We start from the raw sequence: 24,766 nt of genomic DNA, 5'->3' as shown, positions 1-24,766 counted from the left end.
CTAAAGACAATTAACGAGGAACCTGACCAAGTAAACGAAGTCTCAAGTCAAGCTGGTCCGCCTGAAATACAAGCTAGGAGACGAAGTGCCCGATTAAAAAGACTGAATAACAAGTATCAGAGTCCTGAATGGACGTACTTTGTGTTGGAGGACTTTGAAAACTTGGAAATAAGTGACGAAAGTGATGAAGAATTGATTACTGACCAGACTGACGAAGAAGTGAAACCTACCTGAAAGTTGCTCCGAGTAAGCAAGCTGTGCAAAGTTACAAAGAGGGGTTGAAGCTTCTTTTGAGTCAAAATGTCTGATTCCTCTGTGAATGGGAGACTGAGACGAGGTTGTTTAAAAACATGCTGCAAAGTATGTTTATGTAGTGTAGCAATAGTATTTATTCTTTGGATAGGACTAACCATAGCTATTCCTTCTATGATGTGTAAAGACCCAAACCTGTACCCTACTAATCAATGGCCAAAAGATAACGAAGAATTACAGACTAGAAATACACCACAAAGAGTAGATACATCAGAGAAAACACTTAGCCTTAAGCAAACAAGCATAGATTCAGAAGCACCAGATGAGAAAGGATTACATTATAGTAAAATCAAGAACAAAACCCATTTAAATGTTTTTGCAAACCTGTTAGTACATAATGTAGAAGCTATGGAAATAGATGACTGTTATGTCTGCATGAAGTTGCCTACCTCGGTAGCTGAAGGTGTGACATACCACCATCTGCCACTAACTTACGGAATTTCCTGTAGTATTCTGTCTAGTTTATTCTATAGAAGAGGACCATTACAGTATTATTATTCAAACTTTGATGTGATATTTTCTGAACTTCCTGTACGAAGAAACCTGAACCCTGTACACACAACTAGAGATGTATCAAAATACATGAGCGAATATTTTCCAACAGTAGGTAAAATAAATATAGATGATGCACACAAAGATAACTTGACCTGTTCATTACACGAAAAACAGAAAATGTTTCTAAACATGGTAGAGAAAAGAAGAGAAAGTTTCCAAAAGAAAGCAAAGGACAAGAATCAGAAAGCCCCTAAATGGGCTGAGAGCATAGGGAGCACATCAAATGGTGGGGCTAATGATGCTATGTTGCTGGATTTCGAAAAGAAGGGGAAACTTTGTCTTCAAAGCGAAAGAACTAGTTATTATAACAATATATTCATTGGTTCCAGTGAGTGCGAACACAATTACCAGGTAATTGGGGGTTGGGGTTTCAAAGATGGGTCGGAGCCTGTGTTTTCTGGAATTTAATATATATGTGGGAACAAGGCTTATTTCAAATTGCCCAACCATTGGTACGAGAGTTGTTATTTTGGTATTGTCTTTCCAAAGATATACCATGTGTGAAAAATCACTGGAAGCACTGAAATAACTAATGAATTAGTGCGTAGCAAAAGAGAAAGTGTTAGTGAAATAGTAGGTGATATTTTTAGTGCATTGATACCTACAGTGGGAGTGGCTCTGAATACACACAGAATTTGCAAATTGTCAACAGTGGTGGATAGGTTATCAACTGACACTGCTGGAGGTTTCCTGATGGTCAATACCGAATTGGTTGCGGTTAGATCAATGGTTTTACAAAATCGACTTGCTCTTGACACTTTATTGGCAAAAGAGGGCGGAGTCTGCAGAATGTTAAAAGTGCAACATTGTTGCACTTACATACCAGACAAAAGTGTGGAAATTAAAGGGTATGTGAGAAACATTACAAATTTGGAAAAAAAGCTTAAACCACTTGAGGTTGACAGTGCCTGGAAGAGACTTACAGATGGTCTCTCTGCTGTGGGTAGTTGGTTTTCTAATCTAGGTAAGTCTTGTGAGCAAAATACTGATGCCAATAGCGGGAATAGGGTTATTAGTGTTCATAATATTAATTTGCTGCAAATGTCGAAAACACAAAAGGAAATATACTGTGAATAGGCGAGGAGTGAAAAGAAATGTTGATGAGCTTGAATTAGAAGAATTGAATAATCAAATTTACAAAAGAGTGAAAAATTCTCATCCTAATAGAGAACCTGAGAAAAAGCTAAATAGAAAGTTTGAAGAGATTGAAATCGGTGAAATGTGAAAAGTTGGCATCTGGTTCCACTAATTGTGATGATATAAAATATCATCAAAGAGTGGACTGATGGAGCAAGGATTTGCACGTAAAGCGACTTGCTTGTATTCATGAACCTCAAATAGCCCTAATTAATTAATCAACCTGTTTGTCTTATTAATTTACCCTTTATTCTGACATTGTGGGTGTCTGAGAGACGCTTGCCTATGTGTTCTCTAATCCTAATACGCTTGCCACTTAAAATGGCTGCTGCTACGCGGGAATTTCTTCTGTGCATGCGTCGGTCATACCCATGTGACGTGACGATCTTGCAGTCTTGGTGGGAAACTCTTTGCTCTTGCGCTGTAGAACTAAGATGGCTGCTTTCTGTTCTCACATGCCTGAAGCTTGCATTGCTGCTTCTGCTAAGCTGTTCGTTCTGCATTAAATCCTAATGCTATAGTTATTATAAAACAATGGGAATAGTGTAGAGATTCATGGTATACAGTGCATTTATTTTTTCCGTGTTCTAAAACTGTTTCTTTTCTATTTTATGGCACCTCACGAAATCTGGCCTGCTATCCCTTGCTACTCTCCATTTTGTGCAAAACTGAGTCAGCGCGAGATCAGCGAGTCTCAAGAGCAGATGACCTTCGAAATACTGCGAAGGAGTTGACTGACTGAGAAGATGCTCATGAGAACTTCACCCTACGAACCCCAGACGAATACATTGTATTTGTAAATAGAACATGTATTGTTGTACGAAGTAAAGACATCATGGAACCTGAAGTTCGATGGACGGTCTCGAAAAATGCAAATGTTGAGCTTGAGAAAGCCAAATCCTAGGTGGTGTGATAACCTGTCCTTCCTTTGGTCCAATCGAAATTGGGGATCCTTACACTTGCAACATTTGGGGGGTGGTACACTGACCCGAAAACAGTATAACTAGCCTAGGTTTAGCTAGAGAAATTGTCCGACTTGTCCGAATTGCTGACCTGTCACTTACCCAACGCACTCAATAGCTGATCGAGAATAGAGGTGCTGCGGAGCACTCTGTCCAAATTTTCCACAAACCCAATCGGAGTTTTGGGAACCTTAAGTGCTGGCGGAGCAATTTGCTGTGGAATTCGATAACCGAATCGGGGTTCTGACTGATAGCTGCAGAGAGGGAGTAGCACAGGCGTTGCAACGGAACTGCGGGTGCTGGTCTCAACTTTGGTGGTCCGGTTCTGATCCAAATCTGGGTTTCCCTGTCCTGGTTTCCATACTGCACCTGCTGGCCTACTGGCAATCGCTTTCCTTTGGGGTTTCTTCTGTCCTTAACTGACCCGTGGCCAGGGTTGGTCTTCACACAGTTCTAGGTAAATATAAATCTGAGAGGGAAATACCCTTGCGTCCTTTTTACTCACCCTTTCCTCAAGTCTCGCTAAAGTTATAATTGCATATGTTCCTTTCTTTACCCTTCCCTTGTGACAAAGTGCTGAAGTCATAAAGAGCCTTTATTAGCATGTTCCATTTTTTCCTCTACCTTATAGTTGGATATTAAAGTACTGTTTCTGAATAAATAGATGTTCCTTCTCTTTACTGAACTAAAGAGGTCATTCTGAATTATTAGCGTGTTCCCATTTCTTACCCGTCCTATAGCTACATGGTAAACTTGGTTTCGCCATCATAGTTTCATGTTCCCTCTTCTTACCCATCCCTTAGGAATCGATAAACTGTGACATTATAGCATGTTCCTTATCTTCTCGTCCTTTAGTAAATACCACTTTCCAGTGTGATTTCTGATCATTCAGTATGTTCCTTGTTCTTACCTTCCTTTTAGACTTCTAAATGGTCGGCATAATCTATCTTTTACATGGTTATACGCTTTTCATGATTCTGATTATTGATAGCTTACTTGATGTGAACTTACTGCTTTCAACTATTGATGAAGAATAGATAAAGGTTTTCAAAACTTCCTGAGTTTGTGGTTATTACATGAGTGCAGATGTTTTAAATGTTATGGTATTTCTTGACTGCTTATCTTTGCAGCTAGCTCCATGATCCATTGTGGTCATAGGTACCAGTGATTGGTAAGTCACGGGTATAGGAAACAGATAGGAATTAATTAATTGTTTGTAGTAGAGTGTAGGTTACCCGATTAAAATAGTATGGTTTAATTGAAATTTATGGGCCTAAGTGTGCATATGGTAAAATTACTAGTCGGGTGACCTGCGCGCTCTATCAGTAATTGAGACTGCTCTATATTATGCAGAGTTTTGGCGAGGCCTCCGGCCTATTTATGAAAACTCACAAATCAATCCTATGGTTATTGAAAGGAGCGAGCAAACTTGGCGCATGGTCAAAGGAAGTAACTATTGCCACAGAGGACCTACCATACCTGGGGGGTTTTCTGTCGGCCTCTCAACAAATGTCATGGGAGAAGAATCTTGCCCCTTTGTGGATGCAAGTCAAAGATGAGATACGGTCTTTGTCGCATTTGCCTCCATTTTTTAAAGATCCACTATATTCAAGATGATATGTCTCCCTCATACCCTTTACAGATGCAGAACCATCCTTACCTAATACCGACTAAGTGGGTCCAACATATAAATCCGATATTGGGGCAGTTCCTCTGGGGGAGGTGGTTCCACCCGGGGGGCCTTGCAAACATGCTTTCAATCCACATATTGTGGGGATAGCCAGAGAGGACATCCAGTCCTACTGTGCCGCTTCCCATCTAATGGTGCTGAATGAGTGGTCGTAAGGGGATAGACAAGACCCGGCATATGCAGTGGAGTGCTGGTTGATGGGAGACACAACCATTCACACATATCTATATGTGGGACCGGCGGTTCAGAAACTGCCGCCAGGGACGAGAGTAGTGTTCAGAACCTGGAAACAATCACTGCGTAAAATGGGATGGTGGGGCAGACTGACCGGGGTAAACAGTATTTTGCCTCAACTAGCCACACTGGCTGAATTCCAGAGCTGGGACGATATTGGTATTTCCACTCTTGGGGCGGTTATGCAGGGCGGGTTTTAAAGTAATTCCAAGAGATTCTAAGAGAATATGGTATGCCTGGTACACAGTTTTATAAATATTTTTAATTCCGGCATGCCCTATCTACCTACATTACACAAATTGAAACCCTGCCTGAATTTAACCCAATAGAAGCTAAGGTTTTCATGGTGGACAAGGGGGACCACAAAATTACTAAGATATACCAATCCCTCATAACAAACAGCCCTACTAAACTAGGCACACTCAGAGAGACTTGGCACTCTGACCTGGCCCCGGTCAATGATGATGACTGGACAGAGGCGCTGGAATCCCCTCACAGAGTGGCCATCACCTCGCGATTGAGGCTTATTCAATTTAAATACCTGCATTGGGTGTACTATACTAGATACAGGCTTTGGCGGGCAGGACTCGTGTCTTCCCCTGTATGTTAGTGATGTAGAATTGTGAACAGCACCTTCATCCACACAATTAGGCAATGTGTGGCACTTACCAAATTTTGGAAGGGGGTCTTGACATGCCTCTCTGAGGTGCTGGGTTGGGACATTCCTATGACACTGAGATTGGCCCTACTGCACCTTACAGAGGGTATCAGAGGCAATTGTTACAAGCATCACCTATTGTTCTTAGGCCTCACCTTGGCAACATGGGATGTCGCTAAACTGTGGAAGGCCACCTCTCCCCTCCTGTTGGCTGTCTGGAAAAAGGAGATGGACCACTGCATGGGTAAGGAGCTGCCTATATTTAAAACTGGGGTATGTCCGCAAAAAAACCTAAAATCTGAAAGAGATGGGCGGACTATTAAGGCATTTATATGGAGCCCACCACCCTGATGAGAACAGATATAAGAACAATGGGGCAAAAGGGAGGCGGACAATTGTACCATTAGGTGATTCATTAACATTTAGGACACAGTGGTGAGGGAAACAGTATGAGAGATTGCAGATCAGACGTAGCACAACCAGTTACACTTTGAAATGCTGAAGTTGTATTTCACTTTATATTTTTCTTGTATTGCTTCGACAAAATAAATCTTGAAATTATAGATATATTGCAGGATATTGTTGGTTTTACCCACAACTTCAGTCAAACCAGACTGTATTTGGCTGTTGACACAATAAAAGTTGTTCTTAAAAAAAAAATGATTATCATCAATCATCAATCTCTCCTTTTGACTGTAACAACTTTCCCAGCTGTACTGAACACATACTCCAAAGACACACTACACACAAGACATGTTAGATACTTTTCTGCTAGTGTGCTGAGTTCTGGCTACTGTTCCTTCTTCCCAAGCCAATATATCAATGAATCTTAATCCAGGCACATCTCTGTGTTGAGTAATCCTGATAGCCTTGGACCATCTTCTCAATTGTCTTTAGTGTTGCCACTTGCTGTGCCTGCACCTGCACACTTAACTTGAGTCCTGCCATTTGAAACAAGCCCATTACACAAGCTGGCAGTGAAAATGAGCCTAATTTTGTTGTGAGTTTAGCAGTCAGTGATGGCATTGGTTGCTGCTGCAGAGGCTAAGAACCAACAGCAATGCCCTCTCTGGAGGTGGAAGGCTGTACTTTAGCTCTGTCCTGGCCTCAAATTGTCCATCGTTCTTCTTCTAGATCACCTGCTTTCCTCATGATCCAAGCCTTGTAAATTGAGACACCCTATTCTGGTAAAGGAATAAAGGTAGTCAGCAATGTATTGTATTGCTTTTTTGTATTGTGAATCTAGTTTCGATACACTCTAATTTAGACACATCTCTTTTGCCAGCCTTTAATTAGTGTTTGAGCAAAGTGTTCGAAAAGCAGCTGCCTCCTTGACTTTGCTAAAATGACATTCCTAAATGTTTGTTCATGCAGCAAGTTCAACAGTGGGATAGCTTGGCTCATTTTTCTGTCTTCCTTGCTGACTTCCTGTGTCCTTGCTGTGTCCTTATCTCAAAAGGGATTAGCATTTGGATAAGCAAGCCTCACCATCATAATTGAGTACATTTTGTATTCTTGTGTGTAGTTTTCTGTTCCCATACCTTAAACAAACCACAACATTCCACCTAAAGTAGCTTCATTGAGAAATGTTTTCACAATATTAGGAGGGTAACCTAATTTTCTTGTTCACATTAAACTTTCCAATTTGATTTGCATGTACCTGTAATAACTCTTTTTGTTTTCAATTACTTTCCATGTCTCATTTTCAATTAATTTCCAGACATTAGTGTCTTTTTCCAGAAAGTTCCTTTCATTAATTATCCAATTCCATCACACTTAAAACAGATCCAGTCAACTGATGTCATCCCTTTTAGGACCTTCATCAGGGCATAAACAAAAATAAAACATGCAATCAATACCTTTCACTTATTAAAATCAAGAGCTCTGGTTCTTATTTTTACATTAAATGTTCTCTTACCTTTCGAGCAGCCTTTAGACGTGTGTGACTTGGTCCTATCCAATCGATCTGACTTAGGTGCACTAGTCTTGTCTCTTAAATATCCCTCCAACTTCAGTAACCTGTTTCAGCTGTGCACTGTTCGAGTATATTGAGATAGCAATTACAAGATTTATGGACATGAAATTATTTGTGGCCGCAAATAGGTACTGAATGGTACAGACGATTACAGTGTGCTAAGGTGCTCAATCCAACAAGACACAATGTCCAATGTAATGGATAAAAACTGACTGGCTAACTTTCAGAAGTGGTGCAGAGTGATGCAGTAACCTTACTTAGGAGCCCATTTAGAGTTTGGCAGTGAGGGTATCCTGTTGCAAAGGCAATAAAGGACCCTCTCTGCCAAACTGAAGGTCAGTCCACCTGATTGATAGACAAGCAAACCTTCAGTATGTAGATAATGAAGACTAGTCTCTCTCTTATGCCTATATACCCCTCCGATGGCCCTAAGATGCTTGTTTCTGGTCCAGGGAAGACATGGCTTGGCAGTTCAGGCTGGACTGTTCCCATGAGGCACAGGGTCAGACTGATTTGCCTATGGCCATGTCTGAACTGGGGTGCTGGAGTGAGCTAAAGAATGATGATGGATTAAACCCAGATGAGTTGACTGCTCGGTGAGTGCTTGCAAAGTTCAATACTCCGTCCATCATCCCCTTTGGTTTTGCTTTGTTTGCCCTAAGTTGGCAGGGTATGCCCAGATGTGGGTGCCTTGCTTACTTTGCCACTGGATTCAAGCTAGCCTGGCTGATGACGGCTGATGACGGCTGATTAGCCAGAATCCGGTCCCCGACTGCTTGTTTCCGGTCCAGGGCAGATATGGCTTGGCAGTTCGGGCTGGACTGTTCCCATGAGGCACAGGGTCAGACTGATTTGCATAAGGTCATAACTGAACTGGGGTGGCGGAGTGAGCTAAAAATGATGATGGATTAAACCCAGATCAGTTAACCGGGGGTGAGTGCTTGCAATGTTCAACACTCCGTCCATCATCGCCTTTGTTTTTTTCCTAATAGAGTAAGAGCCATTGGAGGTTTGGCCATATGTCCGCCTGCCCGATTTAGATTGGGTGGGCACATTGCCAGTTTTTTACTTTTACAAATCTCCACTAAAAACGTGGCATGGTAAGTAAAATAAAATCAATGACCCCCCATGCCATGGGAGAAAACTTCCATGTTGAAGGGGTTGTTGCTTATTTTAATAAGCAAAAACAAAATCCTGCTTTGAGATTTTATTTTTGAAAAAAGAAAGGAAAAGGAAAGTGTCAAGTGTGGCACCGTCATGTTGAAAGAGCTGCAGGGCACACTTTCAAGGCATTTACAGAATCTATTGTTATGGTTGTTCCTGTAAATGCTAGAGATGTTCAGTGGGCTTGCTGACATCTTTAAATTTGGTGGGTGGAGTACCCTCTCCATGGTGGGAGTGAAATACTCAGCCTTGGCAACAGTACTAAAACCGTCTGACAAACTCTAAATTTGGCATAAAGTAGGAGTCTTTCAATCATGAGCATTCATGTAGCCACATTCTGCTTTATGGTTGGTGGAACTAAAGTCTGCTAATTGTAGTCAGCACACTTATGCATAAATAGATCCCACACATGCTACAGTATTTTGAAATTACTATGCATCACTCACTAAGTTTGGTTACATATATGAAAATGGTTCCACCATTATAAAACAGCTGTTTGGCTGCATGATAATTTCCAAGGATGTGTAATGTTGTGAATTATATCTAAATAGGCTATGCCAACACACTTGTAATGCTTTTTTGATTGAGGTATTTGTTATATATTAACCCCCAGGGAATATCAAGACCCACCAACCTTTCTAACCTTGGTGCTTCAAACATTAGAACTTATTAGCCTGTTTGAACAATGAGTTAATAAAATGTTCCAGGGAGTAAAGCTTTAAGGCAGTGGTCCAGATAGGCTTGCTAGGTTCACAATGGCTCTTTACTAATTGAGCCCACAAAAAGAAAGGAGGAATCAGTCAACCAAGAACACCTAATAGTAAAAAGATACCTGCTACTTCATGCTGTAAATGGCATGACTATCTTAATAAGCTTCAAACTATCTATCTCACCATATCTCATGAACCTGGAAGCATATGCAAACCTATTCTCCCATTTGGTGATGATTTATCAATCCTGTGGACACAAATTAGGCCCTCGACTGTGTACAAAAAAAAGCCAGGAAGACTATCACCATGCTTACCCTTCTTGTCTTTATTCTGAACACATGTGATAATATTTAAGACTGGGAAAGGTTTAATATAACCACCCAATATGTCACAGATTGTACTCCATAAATATTTCAGGAACTCAATCAGCAATGGACAGTCAGTGAATACTTGCACAACCTCTGGCACCTGATTTTCACAGCTTTGAACAGGAAGAGTGAATTATAGAAGATGTACTTTCTCATTGCCGGAGAGCGGTACAAACAAAATCCTTACAGAACAGACACAGCCTTGCTCTATGGTGCTAGGTGTTGTGCCTTGGTGTTCTACAGCCTAAAGGGCACCAGCGCAGGGAGAGAGGAAAATATCACTTCTCATTGCTGGAGACCACTACAAAACGATCCTTACAGAACACACAAACCCTTGCACTATGGGACTAGGTTGTGTGCATTTGTGATCTGCAGCCCAAAGTGCACCAGAGCAGGGAGAGAGGAAAATATCACTTCTCATTGCTTGAGACTGGTACAAAAATATCCTTACTGAACAGATAAACCCTTGCAATATGGGGCTAGGTTGTGTGCATTTGCGCTCTGCAACCTAAAGCGCACCAGAGCAGGGAGAGAGGAGAATATCACAATATCATAGAAGATATGGCACTATGGTGCTGTTCAGAGCTCTCCGTTTAAATTTTAAGTACATCTGACCCTTACGCCTTCAAAGTAAAACTGAGCTAGCATGCTTGCAATCATAATCTGTTATTTCACTGTCAGGAATCCTTGACAAAAAAGGATCATATTGTTTTAACCCTTATTTATAAGGCAGTCTTATTTGGATACCTAATTGAAAGGCAGCCAGCCCTAATGTAATACTTCAACAATAGAGCTAAAGAGAGAAATGTCAATGACCATTCAGTAAAGATCTTCTAAGCTTTTTCCATGCTATATTTATTTCCTTATATGGCCAAATAAATCTGAATTGCAGCAATTGTATTTTGGTAATCGTGGCTCTTTCACAATAGAGAGCAAGTTTCTGAAACAAACATTTACATTTGCTGAATGATAATTTTGACAACGTTTGTTCTACATATAGGGCCCTATTCACAAAAGAAATTTGAGACAAAATCCTAACTTTATGACTTTCGGTATTCACAAAGCGCATTTAAGAGTAGTAAAGTTAGGATTTCGTCTCAGTTAAACTTAGGTTTTGGTCTAAGGTTTAACTTAAGACCAAAACTTATGTTTAATTGAGACAGAGTTTTGGTCTTAAGTTTAAGTTTTGGTCATACGTTTAACTTAAAACCAAAACTTAGGTTTAACTGAGATAAAGGTTTGGTCTTAATTTTAACTAAAGACCAAAACTTAAGTTTAACTGAGACAAAATTGTATTTTTCTTTTTTCTTTTATGTGACTTGTATAACGCCTAAATCACCCCAAAAGGGGTATCTCCGCACTGAGACTGCTTGTGGTCCTACCAATGAGGATTTAGAACAGGACTGTTTTCAGAAGTTTTCTGAAGGCCAAGAAATTTTTACACTGGTGCCTCTGTATGGGGAGTTGGTTCCAGTAGCGGGGGCCAGATGGGAGAAGGCTTTTCCCCCTTGCGTGCCAGTTTGACACGGGGAATGCGAAGGAGTGCTTGGTGGCACGACCTCAGAGGCCTGGCCGCTATATATCCGACCAACTTTTGGGTTAGGTAGCTGGGGCCCATATTGTGTAGTGATTTGTACACCATGCAGCACATGTTAAACTTAATTCTCTTTTTTATTGGGAGCCAGTGAAGTTTACGGAGAAGCAGAGCTGAGGGGGTTCTGGGAGGGGCATTGTTCACCAGACAAGCAGTGGTGTTCTGGACTATTTGTAGTTTATTTAAGGATTTTTATTTGGCAGAAATCAGCAGGGCATTGCAATAATATAGCCTGCTGATGATTAGTGCCTGGAATAGGGGTTTTGGGGAAAGTAATGGGAAAACCTTTTGGAGGATGCTGAGAGTGTAAAAGCATGTCCTGGCTGTAATGTTAATATGTTCCTCTAACGTTAGTTCCTGATTAACTTGCACTTCTAGGTTTTTCACTACCTGCTTTGGGGGAGGGGCTGATCCTAATTCCTCTGGCCACTAATTGGGGGACCATCTCAATTTTGCTTCTCCGAACAACATGATTTCGGATTTTTCAGTGTTCAGTTGGAGGTAATTATCCCTCATCCACTGCGCGATGCCATTCATCCCTTCCGAGAAGGTGTCCTGGATTTGCGGGACAGATTTATCAAAGGAAAGGAGAAGTTGCGTGTCATCGGCGTAGGAGATGGGGATGAAGCCTAGTTTCCTCAGTAACCCTGCCAGGGGGTGAAGTATATATTAAATAGTGTGGGGCTCAAACAAGAGCCCTGCAGAACCCCCTTGGTAACTGTAGTCTGGGAGCAGTAGGGGCCAAGGTTGATTGTTTGTGTTCTGTTAGTTAAGAAGCCAGTCCGACAGTTCAAGGCTTTACCCTGGATGCCTATATCCTTAAGACATCTGAACAGGACTTGGTGGTAGATGGTATCAAAGAGGGCGGACAGGTCAAGCAGTACCAGAAGCACTGCCCGACCGTTGTCCGCTGCCATTCGGATGTTATCAGTAACTTCCACCAGTGCCGACTCTGTGCTGTGTTTTGGACAAAAACCAGATTGTGATTGGTCAAGGCGATTAGCGGATTAAGCGAACTCAGATAGGTGTTTATTTATATGCTTTTCTAAAAGTTTGCTGTATAGGGGAAGCAGAGAGATGGGGCGGTAATTAGTGACAAATTCTGGTGGGGCTTTTGGGTTTTTCCTTATGGGGATAACCTGTGCTGCTTTCCACTCAGTGGGGAGGATCCGATGGGGACCCGGATTTGACTGTTCTGAGGAGAGTGTCTACTTCTGTAGTAGTGAGAGCTGGAAAGATTTCAAGGGTAAACGTGTCAGTTACAGTGGAAGGAAGATCTAGGTGAGGGTCAGAATGGCGAGCATAGACGGAAGTACATTTTTGGCATATATTTTCTATTTTCTGAGAGAGGTGGTTCGCGATGTTGTCACAGAGGATTTGAGATGGGGCCTCTTCAGTATTGCATGCTCTTGGGTTAGTAAACGATTTTAATATTTGGAACAGTGTGCGGGGATAATTTTCTGCTTTATCGATCTGTAGTGCAATGTGTGATTTGCAAGCCGATTTCAAGTTTTTATGGTAAGCCGCTAATGCACTTTTGAATCGAGTTTTATCTAGTGAGTTTTGGGAAAGGTGCCAAAGATGTGCTAGTTGTTTACAATTAATTTTTTGGGTTCTGAGGGTGGGGGAGTACCATGGGGTGTGTATGCGTTTGTTGGAGTTCGATTGAGCTTTCAATGGGCTAAATGGTCTATGGTGGATGGTAGACTAGTAGTCAGAGAAGATAGTCGTTTCTCTGTGCTGTCTGATTCCAAGTTGTGGGGAGGGGTGAAATCTTCCTGGAATTTTATAGGTGTAATTCTATGCCATTGTCTATATTTCCTAGTAGATTTAGTTTTAGGGCCAATATTGCCATGATTGAATATCTGGGTAGCCACAGGCGCATCCGCTGCGCATCGTGCCCTGCATCCGCTTTTATGGAGTCAGCTAGAGCCCTTACCGCCCCAGTCTGATGTCTGCCCGAAGTGCAGTCTGATGGCCTTCCGGTAGGTGTCTACTCCCTCCACACAATCAGATCATTCCGTGGTTGACCAGGGAGGCACCCAGCAGAGACTCTAAGAGCAGCGTGTACAGGTAAAATGACGTGCAAAACAGTTCTTGTGCAGGTGATTCTTTTAAAAACGCCACGTTAATTCCTGGCCTTACATTCCATGCAGATTAAAATCAGTGGGAAATCTCAGTGGTGAGCCCTTTACGAGGCACTCCTAGCGCTCTCGTAGCAGCGATCTTGCCTGAAGAGGATTTAATACCTGGGAAACCACAAGCACGTCCGCTGCGCGTCGTGCCCTGCATCCGCTTTTATGGAGTCAGCTGGAGCGCTAACCGCCCCAGTCAGGTGTCCGCTGGAAGTGAAGCTTGATTGCCTCCTATAGGTGTCTACTCCCTCTAAACAATCGGAACGTTCCGTGGTGGACCAGGGAGGCACCCAACCTCTAACTTTACTACTCCTAAATGCCCTTTGTGAATCCTGTTAGGATTTTGTCTCAGATTACTTTTGCGAATCGGACCCATAATGTCTAAAGTGTTGAATTTCCAAAATTATGTTTAGCAACACTTGCTCAAGGTTCTGACTGACAGTTTCCCCCGGGTCTGCTGCTATAAATACTCAAAATCATTTAAGATAAGGGTTCAGGTCTACTCCAGCTTACCTAGATTTCCTTGCTGTTGCCCCTCCCAGTTTTGAGATCTCTGGTGTGAGTGGGCCTTTCTAACTGAGTTTCACTCACTGTAAACTCTTTCCAAATAGATTTGAGTGTTATGTGCCAGTGCCCACCTTTCAGAATAGGACCTGCTTCTGCGCCACTAGAATAAGAGGACCTGGGATGCGTGCACATGCATGTGCCCCCTATGCAGACTGAGCAAATGAGAATAATAACTCAGGCAAGCATCTGCACACTTATAACCTGTCTCACACAGGACCTTTTAATAAATTGTGCTTGGCCTGTGAAGGCATTATCAAATAACTGAGCATTCAATGTGGGTCGATAGTATTTTACAGTATTTTTTCACACTTTTGATAAAAGCTACATAAAAATAACAATTTTGCATTGTCCTCACCTAGAGAGTAGTTTAGCACGTGCTTCCCTAGGTACACTAAGATCCAGAGAGCAAATATAATAATAATTTGGCCATATTTGCATTCCTTCATCTAGTTTGAATGTGTTCATACTTCTCTGAGTAAGCCCTTGATTATATTCAGGATTTAAACTGCCTTGCTGTGGAAAGTTAATTACTGTGCTGGCCATCAGGCAGGCCAGGGGAGTGGGATTAAGGCTGTGGCCATTGACCACTTGAAGTTGTCATGTTGAAAAGCCCCAATATCATGTTCAGGAGGGATGGGACAAGTGTGGAGTGATTATATGCCATGTTTGAATTTGGCCTACAGGCACACATTCTCACCTCCACTTAACAACCTCCTCAACAAGAAAGAGACTTTGTCAAACACTGACATTTGCAGAAGCCAAGGGCACACTGACCACTTGTAGATGAATCCCTCTCTGGGATGTTGGGATACCTTGGACTTCTACTAACCTGGGCACTGTGGACCTGTGTTTTCGGTTTCATTTCAGTGGCACTGGCCTCCCCACTCCTATGGGGGGACAGGAGAGAGTGAACTTGTGGGGGACAATGAAAAACAAGCTTCCCCTGAAACCTCTATGAACCGGACCATTAGTGACCAACCCCTACAGTAGGATACACTGAATCCTGTAGTATATGCAAATATATATTTCTTTACAGTAAAATGCACTGATTTGGCATGTGGTATTTGTTACATTGTGTTTCCCAGAACATCACCTGAGGAAGCTTTAACATTTTCTGTCTTTCTACCCTAGAATCAAGTGCTAAATTGGGGTACTTGGTTCCCCAGTGACCAACGATCCCAATTTGGATAGTTGGGGCTGAATACCTCCTATGTAGCCTGGGACCCTCCAAGGCAAGTTCCTGACTAAGAAGATAATAGTAGTTCCCACCGCAAAATAACAACCCTAGTGTGAAAAATGTATGCCTTCACCACAGAAATGATCCATTCTAGGTGCCCAATAAATGTCCAGAAATGTGCGTCAAAACAGGCAATTTAGAAAATTGTAAAGAGAACCCTCCCACACCTGCCCAGGTGTAATACTTCTTCTTCAGGTATCCTCATTTGCCATGAATCATAATGATGAAGAGGTGGCTCCCCGTATTAGTAGGAAACACTTAGTGAAGATGATACGGAAAAACAGGATCTAGCTCAGCGAGATAAAAATCCTCTACTTTTCTCAAGTACCCTTTTAATCTTAGGTGCACCTAGAGGATGGTTAAAAGTAACACAGTTGAATAATCGCAGGTTATTACTTATGGTTGACAAACTGCTAATGGCCCGAAGAGTCTGCAGAATTTGTCGGTACCATAATCTCTATTTTTGTTTTAAAATGTAAGTATCCCATTTATTTAGACAAAAGCCATACTTTCTTGGGGGCGGAGCAAGCAGAGCCTGCAAATGTCCGCTCTCTGAGTGAGCTCCCGCGGTCGCTGCCAATCCTGCACTTATCCTGATAATACAGCCTGCTGGTGGTAACAAACTTGATGGAATCCTGTGTCAGAAGACGGTAATAGCATGGTGTCCGGGCTAACGCAATCCTAAATGCCCCCGAACAGACGGTAAACAGCTGTCAATTCTGCAGCGGAGAACAGCCTGGGGGTGCACATGTGGGTTGCATGCGACTCCGATACTGATATCCTGACCAGCGTGGAGAACAAGTATACGGAAACACCATTGCTGGTGCTGGGCGCATTGGGTGCTGTGGCAGACTCGGCTGCTAGACCCACTCTGCGGGGCATCCTCTCGCACACATCAGCCAGAGGAGGTGTGGAAATCTTTGCTTCTTGCTCCCAATGAGGGGGTGGAACTGTCTGGGATGCACCTCCGGGTCCCTGCATGCTACCTCTGAGAGATGCAACTGGGGGGGTGTGCGGTGAAGGACCCTGCTACGGTTCGTCATGCCTGCAACAGCCACCAATCCTGTTTTGCACTTGGACCCACCGGCGGGTGTGAAGGAAAGGCCTGTGTCGGCCTTTTACCATCTACAGTCCTCCTGGGCTGTGTGCTTGACAGCGAACTATGTGGATACCCCCCTCAGGTACAGCACACTTTCTTACTTAATGAGCATGGAGACGAGGGACTGCCGTGGGATGCCTTTGATGTGAGACAGCACGTGAAGGGCACATAGCATGTGGGAGGCAAGCACGTAAAAGACAGTATGCAACTGCATATTGACGCCTCTCCCTTCTGACCTGGGCCCAATCCTACACCATGGGCCTCCGTTGACTTCACTGATTGGGTCACTGGAGGCTGAACTGACTGCATACGGTCAAGGATGTGGTGCTGCTGGGGGTTGCCGTGACCAATCCTGTTGTGCACTGGGACCCGTCGGAGGGTGCTGCTGACAGTTATGTGATGGCCTCTTAACATCTAGGGGTCTATTGGAGTGGTTGCTAAATGGCGCGCTGCTTTGGATTACCCTCCAGCTACAGCAAACTATCCTCATTACGCAGCAAACAAAGCATAAGACACGAGGAAGACGACCGTGCAAAAAGAAACTGCACAACTGAATATTTGCGCCTCTTCCTTCTAATCCGGACCTACTACCATGCCGGTGGGCCTCACGTTGAACACACTGCCTGAGCCAACAGTGACTGAAATTTCTGGTGACCACGTATCTGTGGTGCCGCTGGGGGCAGCCGCGTTGACGCTCTGGGATACAGAGGAGGGCAGACTCTCGCTTAGAGGTGGAGTAGTGTTCTTGGCGCACAACACCTAGCCAGATCATCGTTGTCCTTCAAAGCTCTTCTTACATTGCAAACTTGCAAACATTAGGTTGCTGCTGTGAAGTGTCGCTGTCCAAACTGAGCGGAGTGGTGGGGATCCCTGATATATGTGACGACATTGGCTGATAAACCCATCCACTGCCCACGGATCTGTAACAATGGGGAAACAAAACAGGAATTAGCCTAAAATCTATTTACCAGGCGAAGAAGGTGGCAGACAGTAATGGACCAGAACAGGCGTCAGCCCCCCCACTGGCATTGGATACGGGCTCCCCTGCCATTGTGGGCTTTCAGTCCATGTTCACAACGATCCAAGCCACCCTGACAAACATTGATGGGAAAATTGACTCTCTGACCTACAGAGTTGATCGTATGTCTGAAAGACTGGACAGACATACGGAGAGGATCGATATGGCGGACAGGGGAATTTCGGACGTGGAAGATGCACAGCGCCAAACGGAGACAAAACAAGAAAAGATCGACAAGACGCTCACAGCTCTTAGAACGAAATCCGAAGATTTAAAAGTGAGGTCTGCCGAAAATAATCTGTGCATTCTGGGAGTGGCAGAATCGACAAACAAGGGCAATATGAAGCGCTACATTTAGACTCTGCTAGTGACGCTGTTTGGGAGGGAGACTTTCTCTGAGGTCTTCATAATCGACAGGCGCACTTACCTAGCCCATCTCCGCATCACAGATGGGGGAAGTCTGTAATATTTGCCGATCATAAAGAAGTGCTCAAGTCCCTCCAAACACAAGAACTCTCAGGCACCGAGCAGGATCACCCAAAGGGGAACAGGACAGACAGGGGAACTCCTTGGACTCTTAATAATGTGTGATACTACCACTATCTGCACGCTGCTGACACACTTACCATGATTCATCCTGGTCTACGGCTGGCATGGACATGGCGGAGTACACCTCCCTACCTCCTGGTTTGTTCTCCTTCTATTGACTGTGTTTATGGGCTAATTCTGTACCTATGAGGGGCAACTTTACTAAAAATGGCGGACTGTGTTGCATATACTTGGCTCTTTGCAGCGTCCCCATAGGCGAACCTGTCACTGGGGTATCCGGCCGGCAGCTACCGCCACCCTTTGAGAGCCACAACTAACTTTTGTTTTCTTGGGGGTTTGTATGGGGAGTTGGATGGAGGGACAGTTAGAAATAATTGGTGATGGCTTTACTGGTTGGGGTCTGCATATAGTGGGTGGAGAGGGGGGTTGGAGAAGTTCAGAGTTGGGGAATGTTAAGGTGATTGCACCGGCAAACCAAGCAGAGCTCCTGTCTACCGCAGCCTTTGACAGTTGTAACTTAGTCTTGGAACTTGCGGATCAGCTGTCATACATAAGTCTGCTTACCTATTTGCCTGTAAGGGTGGTGGGGGGGTTGGGGGTGGTTTCCTACTAGGGGTTGGGGTGGGTAAGGGCACAGCACAGTATTGCATAGCACACCACATGAGGGAACTTTTGGTTTTGGTATTAGGTTATTTAAGAGGGAGGAAAAAGAGTTCTGATGGATTCAATGTGGTTAAATCAAAGAAATATCTGGGCTGCTGGTTAGAAGGAAACTTGTTCGGATAAATGAATCTTCAAATCACCTCAATAAATGTTTGTGGGCTAAATGATCAGGGCAAAAGGCTAGGGGGACACAATTCATCTTAAATAATTGCGGATAGATATTCTATGCATCCAAGAGACGCACATAGAGGGTGCTAGGGGGAAACTATTGACACAGTTAGGATACCAACTTCTGGTTAATACCCAGCATGGGACTCGAACATGGGGGGTCGCTATTCTTACACAGAGAAGGGACATCTTAATCAAAAGGAAATTGGCTGATAAGTGGGGCCGGTGGGCCATGGTTGAATGTTTGATGGGAGGTGAAAGATTTACAGTCTGTTCAGTATATGGGTCTACTGGGGATGACCCTGATGTATTTGAATACTTGGGTTCAGAGTTAGAAATATGGTCTACCCCAGTAATATTGTGTGGGGATTTTAATATTAATGGGCTGGGTGGGCTGGGGGGTAGTGGAGGCAGTGGGGATACAGGACGTAAAAAAAAGGTTAACAAGGCTCAAACTAACCCAATAAGGAATAATGAACTAACGTACATCTGGCTTTATTTCAAGCCTAAAGATTTTAGTAGTATGTTTTATTCGGCCCCTCGAAAGGCGCTTATTAGACTGGATTACTTTTTTGTATCACAATGTTTATTTGCAAGGGTTAGGAGAGTTAAACATCCCAGAGTGCTCTCAGATCATAACCCACTAGTGATTATGGTTGGTTTTACCGGGGGGGGCGAGGCCCAGACAGGTTTGGACATACGAAAGGGGGCTGCTCCAAGAGCAAGAATATATATCCCATATGAAAGACTGGATCAAGGAATTTTAGGAGTTCAATAGAGACAGCGCATGTGTCGGGGTAGTATGGGACGCATTTAAAGCGGGGGTCAGAGGTGAGACCTTGAGCTATAGTTTGCGTCGACAGAAGAGGGAGGCTCAGCGAGCGGAAGCAGTATGTAGAACCCGATCAGGATTGAGGAGAACTGGCGGCTGCCATACATATGGGTAATCCAATCGAGGATATACTGTCCCGGCTGGCGTTAGCAAAAGCAGACATAGGATTGCAAGCAGCCGATAAAGCAGGTGAATAATTCTTGGCTAAAAAACCACAGTGCTACAAATTTTGTGAAAGGGTGGTGCACGTTCTTGCTGTAAGGTTGAGACAAAAGAGCACGGCAGGGGAAATACTAGAAATAGCAGATGACAGTGGGAAAGTAACTGCTGACCCTTCCAGTATACGGGAAGTGTTTCAACAATTTTATCAGCGCCTATATAGTGATGAATCCAAGCGGGAGAAATCCAAGAATATTTAAGTAGAATCCCGTTGCAAGGTATGGATTTGGCAGACATCGAATCCCTGGAGACTGTATTGACTCAGGATGAGATTTATAATGCAGTAAGAAATCTACCCTCTGGAAAAGCTGCTGGACCAGACCAGATTCCAATAACATTGATGAACAGTGATGTAAAAATGTTCTCCGAAGCCATGGCAACCCGATTAAACTGTATTAACGGGAAAACAATCCACTCCTGTCAGCATGGGTTTATCGCAAGGAGGGGAACAACTCAACACATCCAGTGGGTAATTACCCTATTTGATGCAACAGAGGTCTCAGGGGACACTATGACGGTGATGCTCCTGGATGCAGAGAAGGCATTTGATAGGGTCTCCTGGGACTATCTCTGGAAATCTCTCAGAGGGTTTGGCATTGGGGAGGGATTTATTAAAGCTATTGGGACCCTCTATAGAGCTCCAATGACCAGGTTAAAAATAAATGGGGGATATACTGCTCCATCGACCCTCTCTTGCGAATGCTTGAATCTAACAATAGAATTGAGCCCGTGATTAGTCAAGGGTTGGAAACAAATATTTTGGCATATGCGGACAATGTTGCCATTATTACCTCTTGCCCGTCATCTGCGCTAGCTGCTGTGGAGAAGGTAGCCCATGACTTTGGGAAGTTTTCCGGATATTCCCTAAACAGACAAAAGACGCAGATTGTTATGAACGGAAAGATTGATCTAGGTGATGCATGGGTGACAGAGACAACGGTTTATCATGGCATAAGTATAACGTCGGAGCTGGGGAAGATAGTGGCCAAATCAGACTTTGATAGATTTAATAATTACACATGTCTCTGGTGGTACGGTATAACGTGGTAAAAATGATTTTTTTGCCCAAAATACTTTACCTGTTCGGAGCAATACCCTTAGAATTCGAAAAACATTGATTTGTGATACTTGAGGGTATAGTCAACAGGTTTATCTGGGCTCATGAACAATACAAAGAACCTAGGAGGTCTATAAGCCAATTTATGTTGGGCCAACTGACTTGTGATTACACTATGTCAGTAGGTGCTACAGTCACCATTGGGTTAAATTCTAAGGAACAAGAAAAAGAGCAAAAGTGCAGTGAACTAAGAACACAAAGCAGGAAACTAGTTCAAAAGATGGTCAACATGATCCAGATCATCTCATCATGGATTACCATCAAACAGACCAGGTGATCAGTCATATCATCTGGCCGTCCAAACTGTGACCTGGCAGGTCCCTTGATCATCGAGACCCTATGCCACACAGTGAGTTGTTGATACTGGATCAGGTCCACAGTTGGCTATGAGCCACCAGTTGTTAGCCAGTTAAATGATGGTAAACACAGATAGTGAAAACACAGTGCAACTAACCAAAAGTGGTGATTTAAAATAGGGTGATATGTCTAAACCAAATATTTTAATAGAAAACAAGGCACATCCCCTAATTAAAAAACGGGAACAGCGCAATCGACAGTGTGAAACAAATAACTGTCGCAATATGGGCCAACATGTTTCTGCCTAACGGGCAAGACGTCCCTTGGCTTTCATCAGTGCCACTGCTCTTAACTTGTTGCTACTGTTAACAGTGTGGAAACTAAATAATGCACCAAACAAATCAGTGAAAGGGATAACTGTTGAAAACGATACAACCTGTGCCTACAGTTACGTACTCATCCTCCTCGTCAGTGGATCTCAAAAGTAATCTGAGGAAAAACAATTCTCCTGTTAATACAATGTATTGCATGATTCACAAACACCTATGCTCCCATTAAATCCTGTATATCCAAAATTAGAAGTGAATGTAAATCATTTTGCTCACCCAGAATGACAGGGGACTGGACCTCACCTCACCTGGACCGTGCTCAGGTATACGAGGCCCCGCTCTAAATATTAAAAATGCAAACAGGGTGGTAGACATCAAATCTCCACTTATAGGGTAGAGTTCCAAAAAATGCCTAACTACATTCCCTGCTTTATGCGTCATCTTTATCCACAATTTGACTTAATGACAGAGCAACCCCCAACCTCTGGAAGGCACACAATAGACATGCATCAAAGTAATGCATGTCTTTCATCCCAAAACGGACACATCTTAACTTAGTAAAGTTAGCTCATATAAAGGTAAATACTGCAAGCACAGTTGTTATTATGTGCTCACCAGCTGTATTCTATTCTCTAATCATTTCAGACCATTTAGCGTTATTCAAACACTGGTCAGTTCACTAGATATAGAGAGTTATGCAGTCTCTTAGATAGTAAGTTCACAGATACTCATAGGCTAACCTTTTCTGTGATAGAAACCCAAAACAGCTTCAAGTATCCTGTATAGTTACTGCCTAGCTTCTATTCTAGTGCTTACCTCTCCGTCAGTGCCACCAATCAGTCCTGAGGCTTGGGGGAGGCACCGAACCGTAGAAACTGTGCTGTTTTTATCTTTAGAACAAAGGGGACTACTTTACCTTCGTTAAGAAGTACCCCGTTATCTGGGCTCATGGCAAAATTAGGAGGGCGTTCAGGCTTATGTCATTGTCCAGGGATACAGGAGACTTTGCTATCCCTGATTTTAAAGCTTACTATTGGGCTGCAGCCCTTCAATACATTAGCAATTTATTGGGCAGGTGTATAGTGGACTCCTGGGAGAAAGCTGGTCTACCAGATGTGTACAAGCTATTGTTAGGCGGCGATGCAACTAACTGTTTTATGAAAATGAGTGAGCCCAGCTACTATAACAGAACAAGATTCAAGTCTTTGATGGCAGCTTATAAAATCTGGACCGCGCTCAAAAAGAAAACACGCATAGGGAGATTAAACAACTACACTCAGCTGTTTAAAAACCCTGCGCTTCCTGGAATTTTCTCAGACACAACTATGGCAGAATGGACGAGGTGGGGTATCCGGACAGTAGGGGATTTAATTCGGCTGGAGGGGATGCATCAGTTCAGTGATATCCAGGATGAGTTTGGAATTGAGAGGACAAACTTTTTTAAATATCTGCAGGTGCTAAGTTATCTTTGTGGGAAGGTGGGCGGGATGAGTGGTTTTAGTAAAGTGAAAATCATAGATCCTATCAGAGAAGAGAAGGATTGTACTATAAAGAGATTGTATGCTGAACTGGTAGTATATAAACAGGACGCCAGGGAAAAACATGAGAGGAAATGGGTTGAGCGACTGGGTATAGAACCGGAGAGTTTTATGGGCTCATTGGAATTGGGACAGACAATGGTATGCTCAGCAGGACTGCAAGCTCAGCATTTAAAGCCAATGTTCTCACTTTACTATACCCCGGCGAAGATTGCCCAATATGGGGGCAGGTGGGAGTCCAATGCCCCCGGTGTGATTCAACTGAGGCTGACTTAGCCCATATGTTTGCATCTTGTCCACGTCTAGCAACCTTATTAAATCCCATTGAGAAACTTTTGAACCAAACCCTAGAAGTAAAATCTATACTGTCTCCTGCGGTAATACGTTTAGGGATTGGTAATGATGGAGAGTGAGATACCATTTATCGATTTTTATTTCTGGCTGTGGTGGTGGTCCGGATATGCATAGCCTCATCCTGGCTGGACCCGGTAGCCCCAACATTTCAGCAATGGCTTGCCAGGCTGTTGGCTATGTTCAAATTAGAAAGAGGCATCTATGAGAGGGGGGGCAAAAAACAGAGATCAGCGAGCAGGTGTATATAGGCTCCTATATTATGATGGAAGGAGTCTCAAGCAACTGGCTGTCCATGAATTATTAACTTTGGGGTGTAATCTTTGCCCTCAGCTCTGATTCTTATATTGATTAATTGGATATTCACGCTTGCTCTGTTTAAGATGGATGGGTTTATTTTTACAATCTAGCTATTTTAATTTAAAAATGTATCTTTTATGTTTTTCAATATCATTTATGTATATAGCTCAAATGTTTTGGTAAAAAATTATTTATTTAGGTGGTTTCTGGAATATCCCTCATGTGTAAAAGATTTGCTTATAAGAGTGCTGTTATATATAAAAATATTAAAACAACATTTTTAAAAAGGAACTTGCTGATCTATTTAGTGTATCTCCAGATGGGTGAGAAATATAACTGCCTGACATGGAGCGTCAGAGGTTTAAACACTCTAAAACAAATTAGACAGGTATTTGCCTGTTTAGATCCACAAGATATTCAGGTAGCGCTCCTGCAGGAGACGCACTTGACTACAACCTGTGAGGCCAATATTGCTCTTAGATGGGCTGGTCATAAGCTAGACGCATCGTATGCCTCGTATGGCAGAGGGTCCTCATTTTAATCAAGAGAGGCGTCTCTTTTACACTTATTGCCACACATACTGACAAAGACGGGCACTGTGCCCTGGTGCATGGTAAACTAGGTAACTCCCTGGTCACTTTGATCAATTTATATAGGGCCCATAACAGATGAACTGGGCACCTTTACATGTATCTACACAGTTCTACGAGAGTGGCCCAAGGCGGCGGTCCTCTGGGGGGGTGATTTTAACACCTACTTGGACCCACACCTCGATAAATCGAGCCTGCATGGCCTGCGCACACCCAAGATAGCTCAGACTGTCAATGATGCAATGATTGAGTTTGGTCTCCTTGATGTCTGGCGGCTGCGAAATAGCTCCACCAGGAAAGGAACGCATGCTACACCTAATTATGGCAGCTGGTCCAGCCTGGAATATTGGCTACTAAGTGCGGGAGTGAATGACTGGGTCAGGGAAGTCATTATACTG

This window comes from Lissotriton helveticus, chromosome 8, assembly GCF_964261635.1.
Source record: "Lissotriton helveticus chromosome 8, aLisHel1.1, whole genome shotgun sequence".
Classification (NCBI taxonomy): Eukaryota; Metazoa; Chordata; class Amphibia; order Caudata; family Salamandridae; genus Lissotriton; species Lissotriton helveticus.
The sequence above is the reverse complement of the archived record's forward strand: the minus strand, read 5'-3'. Positions refer to the sequence as shown.